Here is an 8920-nt window from a genome sequence, read left to right as displayed (position 1 = left end):
ACAATGATAGCTGCAACCAAAAAATAGCCAGGCATTGTGGCGGGCACCTGTGGTCCCAGCTACTTGGGAGGTAGAGGTAGGAGAATTGCTTGAGCCCAGGAGTTGGAGGTTGCTGTGAGCTGTGAAGCCATAGCACTCTACCCAGGGTGACAGCTTGAGGCTCTGTCTCAAAAAAAAAAAGAAAGAAAAAAAAAAAATGAGGTGAGGGTAGATGTGAGATGCATACTCAGCACACCAGAAACAGGAACCACAGGGAGGAGGAGGTTATAGGTGAAAAAACAGGGGCCAGGGGAGGGTGGTTGCTTCCCTTTTATTTATTAAGAAGGGGAAGAAGAGGTTTCCTCAAGCAGAGAAAGAAATTGGGGAAAACTGTCCCAGAGCCAGGGCACAGTTGGCTTGCTGTCCCCCCATGGGCCTAATTTATTTGGTCCACAACCTACAGCCAGGCACCTTTCCTCCAAGTGCAACCACCCCACAGTCCCAGGGCCACAGTCACCTCCACCCTGTGGTGGTAGCAGGGTCCTGCAGTGGCTGACATGGCAGTGACATCAACATTGGGGAGTGAGAGAGAATCCCAGTCTACAGCCACAAACCCTCCTAACACCAGCTGCTGAGAAGCTTGCTGTGCCGTTTGTGAGCTGAGGCTCCCCCGGGTCTGCCCACAATAGCAGGTGCTCCCCGCAGCCCCCGCAGCCCCGGCAGCCCCCACAGCCCCCACAGCCCCTCCCCTAGCTGCCCAGCAGCTGCAAAAGGAGTGTCTAACAACACTCAGACTCAAAACGGGAGGGCCTATCCCCACATCCCAGATGATTCTTTTTTTTTTTTCTTTTTTTTTTTTTTAGACAGTGCCTCAAGCTGTCACCCCAGATAGAATGCCAAGGCATCACAGCTCATGGCAACCTCCAACTCCTGTGCGCAAGTGATTCTCCTGCCTCTGCCTCCCAAGTAGCTGGGACTACAGGCGCCTGCCAAAACGCCCGGCTATTTTTTGGTTGCAGCCGTCATTGTTGTTTGGCGGGCCCGGGCTGGATTCGAACCCACCAGCTCAGGTGTATGTGGCTGGCACCTTAGCCGCTTGAGCCACAGGCACCAAGCCTCCCAGCAGGTTCTTATCCTTGTCTAGGAGGCCATGGTTCACAGAAAAGGCCCTGGCAGGAGTCAGACATGTTCCTGGTTCCCACGCATCACAGCTGAACTGCAGGACCTTGGGCAAGGTATTGTCCCTCTCCAGTTGTGCTGTCTTCCTCACCAATGGGGCTATGAGAGACCTGGGTGCAGGTGGTCCAGCCCCTACCCAGCTCTGAGCCTTCCATGCTTCCAGTGGGTAGATGTCCTCAGTGTTGCTGGGCATTTACATGGGCCCTCTCTACCCCTGGAGGGAATGAGGGGAAAGGCTGTGGCTCCACTATGTGCTGGACTCTGCACCCTCTATATACTCCATCTCATTTATTTTATTTTTTTATTATTTTTTTTAAGACAACTATAAGAAGCCTTTTTATGTGTGCTGGCTTTATCATGACAACTCTAGCTGATTTATGAAGGATTAGGGATACACATCTTCAGCAGTGCACCTGAGAAATAAACTCTGAAAAAAGGCAATTTCTTAGGTTTAGGAAGGACCATATTCCGGGAAGTACTTCAGAAGAACGGACAATAATTCAGGATTATAGGCAAGAAGGACTGGAAGACTTCAGGAGATGCTTCAGCTTCTTCCAGATTTTGAATGTTGAATAAGCCACTGAAGCGCGATATCTATATTATCCTTTTCTTTGCAAGAAATTGAATAGCAGCAAATTTCCCTGTCCCGAATAGCGGACAGATTCATTTTTTCAATTAGCTATTTCTCATCCAAGGCATTAGGAAGATCTCTCTTGTTTCCAAGTACTAGCACTGGAATTCCTTGTAACTGTGGTTTATCTAGAAGATTATTTTGAGAGGCTCATTTTGAAAGGCTTCTATCTTCACGATCTGCAGCATCTATCATGTAAACAACAGCATTGACTCCTCTGCAATACCGTTCCCACATGCTTCGAAATCGGGGCTGCCTTCCTATGTCCCAGATCTTTATTGTGACGTTACCTTTAGTTACTTTCCTCATGTTGAAGCCCATTGTGGGGATCATATCTTCACTGAATTGACCTGACAAGACCTAAGCGAGTGGGTGGGCGGGGGCTTACCGCCATGACATTGACAAAGGTGGTCTTCCCCGAGTACTGCAACCCCACGAGCGTCAGCGCCATCTCCTCCTTCCAGAAGAGCAAACCTACTCCATCTCATTTAAATGTCACTGAGCAAAAAAAAAAAAAAACTTCACAAAGTCCATGAGTCGGGTGTGAATAAGGGGCAGAGTCTTCCAGGACAGAGGTCAGACAGCCTGGCTCATATCCCAGCTTCACCATGGACTGGCTGAGTGAGCTGGGCAAAATATCTGTGGCTTATCTGTGCCTTAGTTTCCTCATCTGCAAAATGAAGCCAAAATAGTAACTTCTTTCTAGAGCAGTTGTGAGAAATTGAGTTAATACATGTAGAGTGACTAGGACAATGTGCAGTAAGATTGACAATTATTATTATTAGTCCCATTTTATAAGGAACCTGGTGAAAGCACATGTGGTGAAAATAAGATGGAGTCAGTCAGGCTAGGGCCAACATTACACAGCTGGTCAGGTCAGTTTAGGTCCTAAATGACCTTTACCTCCTGTCTCACATTCTTTTTTTTTTTTTGAGACAGAGTCTCACTTTATCACCCTCGGTAGAGTGCCATGGCGTCATAGCTCACAGCAACCTCCAGCTCTTGGGCTTAGCGATTCTCTTGCCTCAGCCTCCTGGGTAGCTGGGACTACTATGCCAGGCTATTTTTTTGTTGCAGTTTGGCCAGGGCCGGGTTCAAACCTGCCACGGCGCCCTACCCCCTGAGCAACAGGCAATGCCCAACTCATAGCTTTTCAATAAGGATTAAAATCAATCTCTCTCTGCCTCTCTCTGTCCCGCTTTCTTTCTCTTGCCAGCCCTCACCCCCCACACCCTCACTTGTGGGTTCTGTTTTCACAACCAAGGAGAAATCTAAAACAGACCAAAAGGAAATGTGCATTCTCTTTTCACTTCCCCAGCTGCTCTGTCTTTTAGAATTTGTTCCTTTAAGCTTTCTTCAAGTGATTCCTCAGGGTCCTTTACAGATGAACAATCAGGCCTAAGGATTGGAAACACCTGGAAAAATGTGCACCTGCACCCTTACCTGAGGAAAAATAAAGACAACATTCATGAGCAGTTAAGGACCAAAAATGAGAGATTATTCTGAGATATGAACAAAAGGAAGCGGAGTCCAGGTTCTGAGTGGGCAACATGGCCTTTACTCACCAAGGCGCAAGTGGGCTGAGTTTGTAAAAGAGGTCAGCACATGGGTGAACGTGGAGTGAGAATGTAAAGTTGGGGGTGTAGGGATTGGCTCACTCATTCCTTCCTGGGCGGGAAGGGAAAGGTATTCTTTCCTGGGCAGGACAGTTCTATTTGGGCCGGAGGGTTCTACATTGGACTCTATCAATTCACGTGCACAAAGCTGCAATTACCTTCCTCTCCCTGAAATTCAGCTACCTGCTCGACCTCTGGGCAAGCTTTCTTCTTCCCTCCCCTTCCCTCCCCTCTTTTCTTTCTTTTTCTTTTCTTTTCTTTCTTCCTTCCCACCTCCTCTTCCCTTCCTTTCTTTCTTTACTTTCTTTTTCTTTTCTTTTCTTTCGAAATTCCTCCCCTCCCTTTCCCGTCCTTTCTCTCTGTTCTTTTCTCTCTCCAGCCTGCCTTCTCCGTCGTTCTTTCTGCCATTCTCTGGCTTTCTCTCACACTCCTTTTCTCTCTCCCCCCTTCTTCCCGTCTCTCACTCTCTGCACCTTGCTTTCTGCTCTTACTTTCTCATCTCTGCCCCTCCACTATTTCCCCTCTCTCAAATATAAAACAAACATTTACTCTTACAGTCTAATCTTGGCCTAGAGAAATTCTTTTCTGGTCCCACAAGCAGCAGCTAATGAGCAATTGGGCATTTTCCAAATTTCCAAACCGATCACAAACCCTTTTCCCTTAGAGCTTTACAAAAGGCTAAACCCCTTGGTGTCATGAGACTGTCAAAAGGGAAGTGGGCTTCATTCACCTTCAGACTTTGCTCACAGGGGCCCAGGAGGAGACAATGCCAGGGCCCACCCTTGCCAAGGCAAACACAGTACCCCTTAGGCCTTCGAGCCTTCACCTGGGGTCAAGAAACCCATTGCAAGCCATGGCAGCAGCTGCCTGAGTCACATGCTCCTGTGGATGCTGAGCCATAAGGGTCAGCCCTCCTCAGAACCTTCTGGGTGCCTGACAAGCCCTGTGTGAGCCACACGACTCAGCAGACTCACATGCTGAGCCACAGATGTGACTCCAGCCCAAGTATCACCACTTGCAGAAAATGAGCAATGGGCTGAATGTGATGGCTCATGCCTGTAATCCTAGCACTCTGGGAGGCTGAGGAGAGTATTTTGCCTGAGCTCACAGGTTTGAGATCAGCCTGAGCCAGAGTGAGACCCCATCTCTAAAAATAGTTGGGCCTTATGGTGGCCATGTGTAGTCCTAGCTACTTGGGAGACTGAGGCAAGAGAATCACTTGAGCCCAAGAGTTTGAGGTTGCTGTGAGCTATGATGCCACAGCACTCTACCAAGGGTAACAAACTGAGACTCTGTCTCCAAAAAAAGAAAAAAACAAGGGACTCGATGGAACTTACAACCCCTCAAGGAGTCCTTGGCTCAAGGGCATTCTTTCTTTTTTTTTTTTTTTTTTGAGACAGAGGCTCACTTTGTCACCCCTGGTAGAGTGCCATTGTGTCATAGTTCACAGCAACCTCAAACTCTTGGGCACAAGAGATTCTCTTGCCTCAGTCTCCCAAGTAGCTGGGACCACAGGCACCTGCCACAATGTCCACTATTTATTGATTTATTTATTTATTTTTGTGAGATAGAGTCTCAAACTGTTGCCCTGGGTAGAGTGCTATGGTGTCACAGCTCATAGCAACCTCAAACTCTTGGGCTCAAGTGATTCTCTTGCCTCAGCCTCCCAAGTAGCTGGGACTATAGGCGCACGCACAACGCTCGGCTATTTTTATTGTTGTTGTTGCAGTTGCCATTATTGTTTTAGCAGGCCCGGGCTGGGTTCGAACCTGTCAGCCTTGGTGTATGTGGCCGGTGCCCTACCCACTGAGCGCCCTACCCAGCCTGAACAAGAGCAAGACCTCATCTCTAAAAATAGGGGACGGAAGAAGAAAGCTTGCCCAGAGGTCCATTTTTAGAGATAAGGTCTCGCTCTTGCTCAGGCTGATCTTGAACCCATGATCTCAGGCAGTCCACCTGCCTCGGCCTCCCAAAGTGCTAAGATTACAGGCGTGAGCCACAGTGCGAGAATCCGAGGCTCAGAGGCAGCAAGGGACTCCTCCAGTTTACCCTGCAAGAATAGGCTAGTGCTCAGACAGAACCCAAGTTTCCTGGCTCCCTGAGCGAGACTTTTTCCACTGTTTTGGTCTTTAGCCCTTTAGATAATCTGCTTAAAAAAATAACTTGAGATTTCATTTAATCTCACAGGCTTTAGGAGTCCAGCCCAGGGAAAGAGGAGGAGTGATTCTCAAACTTTGTTCTGGGTGTTACAGGGACAAGGCTACATAGCAGGGTCAGAAACTGGGATGTTCCACCCTCCCCCGGGTTAATAGCAGCTTGTATTTCTGGAAAAGGCTTAATTTTTGAGGGCAGGTCTGGGCCTGGCAGGCACCTTTCTTCCAGGGGGTGGGGCTGGGGGCCCATGACTCAGCTGATTGCACCTTATGCTCTCCATTTCCCTCCCTGTTCAGGAAGCCTGCTGGATTCTGGTCTGCCATGGGCCTTCAGAGATGGAAGTGTAGGTGGGTCCTACACCCTGTGGTGGAAGAATGCCCAAGAGACATTTGAGAGTAACCAGGGACATCTGGTCACCGCCACTCACCAGCAGCCCTGAGGATCACGATGGGTCAGGGGGTCAGTGAATGGGGGGAGGATGACAACCTACTCACTGTATGTGGGGTCCCGTCCCTGATGAGAAAGAGGGGCCAAAGTCCCAGTCCTGCAAGTCACAGCCCTAGCAGGAGTGAGAGGAACTGAAACCAGCAAAGCTGAAAGCAGATTATTGCCCTGACTGCACCAATGGGGAATGGGCAGCTCTGAGAGTTCAGGGGCAAGATCACCCTCCAGAAGATTAGGGAGTCAACCCAGATTCCCAACTCTCAGCCCACTGTGCACTGTGCCACCAGGTCCCTTTCACCTGCACTGCCCTTGAGCACGTGCACCTATCTGGAAGTTGTGCATGTGACTTGAAAGCTTGTTTGCATCAGATTTTGAAAAACATTTCTTACCCTAGCCTGGTGTGTGGCTTTGCTCGTGTGTGTGGCTTCCCAGGTCCGCAGCTCCCGTGGGCACAGAGGCCCTAACACGGTAGGGCACTAACGTCCCCCATTAGATCCTCAGCACCATGCCTTCAGAGGTCAGCCTGGAACGCAAGAGCTCAGAAGGGGAAACTGAAGCTCACTGTGTCACTGTGAGCGCCACAGGGGGAGTGAGGCTATGTCTGGGCTCAGGGGACTGTTAGCAGCTCTTTCCTTCCTGCTTCTCTGCTCTCCTGGGAATTGGGCCAGTCAGATCATGATCAAGCAATATCACTAAATAAGGAAATGCCCTCGAATGGTAAGCTTGTGCTGTGGGTAGTACAGAGAGTGCCACGAACAGCAGCCAAGCTGACCAGTTGACCACTTGGCTCTCAAGTCCCTGATCTGGGCACCCTGAGTCTCTGGGACCCTAAGCCCTAGAGCCACAAACCAGTTCCAGGTAAGGCTGCAGCTGCATGGTGGAGTTTCCTGGGAGCCCAGCAAGATGACTCTTCCAAAGCCTGCCCCTCACCAGCTCCATCTTCACAACTCCCTGAGAGTTAGGCAAGGCTAGACTAACTTTTCCTACTTGACAGATGGGCCCCAGAGAGGTTAGATTATTTGTCAAAGTCACACAGGGTTGGGACTTAAGTTGGGTTGGATCAAGCAGATCTTGCCCAACTGTCCCTCAGAGCTGTCCTTGCCCAAGTCCTGGATGCACAATGAAGATCCTGTGACTTCCATCCTGCTTCCCTCTGTCCCTTTTTCTGGTGTCCTCCTACCTCCCACAGAGAAGGCACAATTCCTGCCCAACCATGTTTTTTATGGTGCACTGCCCTGTGAAAAACCCCTGTCCGCAAAGAAGTGGTAGTTAGAGAAGGGACCTGGAGGGAGAGCCTGCTCCCAGCACATCGGTGAGGGCAGGAACCAGGCAGGCCAGCACTCAGCTGACCCACCAAGACTCAGAAGCAAAAAAGGTTGTCATGGGGACTCACCATTCCATTTTCTGACAGAAAGCAAGTGTGGTCTTGGCTGACTGTGTTGACAGGGTGTGAGGCAGAGGGTATTCTTTTTTTAGAGACAGAGTCTCATTATGTCGCCCTTGATAGAGTGCCATGGCAGCACAGCTCACAGCAACCTGAAACTCTTGGGCTTAAATGATTCTCTTGCCTCAGCCCCCAGAATAGCTGGGACTACAGGCACCCACTACAACTCCTGACTATTTTTTGGTTGTTGTTGTCATTGTTGTTTAGCTGACCTGGGCCAGGCTCAAACCTGCCAACCTTGGTAAATGTGGCTGGCACCCTACTCACTGAGCTACGGGAGCTGAGCCACAGAGGGTATTCTTAAATCAGAGGAACTAAATCTGAAGTCCAAGTTGGGGTGGAAAAAATATTAAAAGAACATATATAATATATGACAAGGCACAAAATGCATCATTTGCATGGATAAAAAAATTCAAATATTTATATATTTATCTATCATTTATTTCTCACTCTATTGCCCTAGGTAGAGTGCCATGGTGTTCTAGCTCACAGCAACCCCAAACTTCTGGGCTCAAGCAATCCTCTTGCCTCAGCCTTCCAAGTAGCTGGGACTACAGGTGTGTGCCACCACACCCGGCTAATTTTTCTATTTTTGTTTTTTGGGATTTTTTTTCTTTTTTTCTTTTTCTTTTCTCTTTTTTGAGACAGAGCCTCAAGCTCTTGCCCTGGGTAGAGTGCCGTAGCATCAGAGCTCACAGCAACCTCCAACCCCTGAGCCTAAGTCTTGCCTCAGCCTCCCAAGTAGCTGGGACTACAGACACCAGCCACAGTGCCTGGCTATTTTTTGGTTGTAGCTGTCATTGTTGTTTGGCAGGCCCAGGCTGGATTCAAACCTGCCAACTCTGGTGTATGTGGCTGGTGCCTTAGCCGCTTGAGCTACAGACACCAAGCCATGGGATTCTTTTTTTCATTTTTTCTTTTTGGAGACAGAGTCTACTCTTTTGCCCTAGGTATAGTGCCATAGCATCATAGCTCACAGCAACCTCAAACTCCTGGGCTCAAGTGATCCTCTTGCCTCAGCCTCCCAAGTAGCTGGCAGGCACCCAAAACACCTGACTGATTTTTCTATTTAATAGAGACAGGGTATCGCTCTTGCACAGGCTAGTCTCAAACTCCTGAGCTCAATCCACCCACCTCAGCCTCCCAGAGTGCTAGGATCACAGATGTGAACCACCAAGTCTGGCCTGTTTTCCGCCCCCCAGGCTAAAGTACCATGGTGTCAGCCTAGCTCACAGCAACCTCAAACTCCTGGGTTTAAGCAATCCTCTTGCCTCAGTCTCCCAAGCATCTGGGACTAGAGGAACTTGCCACAATATCAGCCTAATTTTTCTTTCTTTCTTTTTTTTTTTTTGAGACAGAGTCTCAAGCTGGGTAGAGTGCTGTGGCGTCACAGCTCACAGAAACCTCAAACTCTTGGGCTTAAGCAATTCTCTTGCCTCAGCAATTTTTCTATTTTTTATCAAGACAGGATCT

General features: G+C 49.0%; 1 pseudogene; it reads right to left on the bottom strand.

The window, feature by feature from the left end:
- Positions 1-1571: 1571 nt before the first annotated feature.
- The window catches only part of LOC128581067 (ADP-ribosylation factor-like protein 8B), a 33514-nt pseudogene continuing 26165 nt past the window's right edge, over positions 1572-8920 (bottom strand).

Source organism: Nycticebus coucang, chromosome 3, assembly GCF_027406575.1.
Source record: "Nycticebus coucang isolate mNycCou1 chromosome 3, mNycCou1.pri, whole genome shotgun sequence".
Taxonomy (NCBI): domain Eukaryota; kingdom Metazoa; phylum Chordata; class Mammalia; order Primates; family Lorisidae; genus Nycticebus; species Nycticebus coucang.
This window is presented reverse-complemented; position numbering and strand designations above follow the sequence as displayed.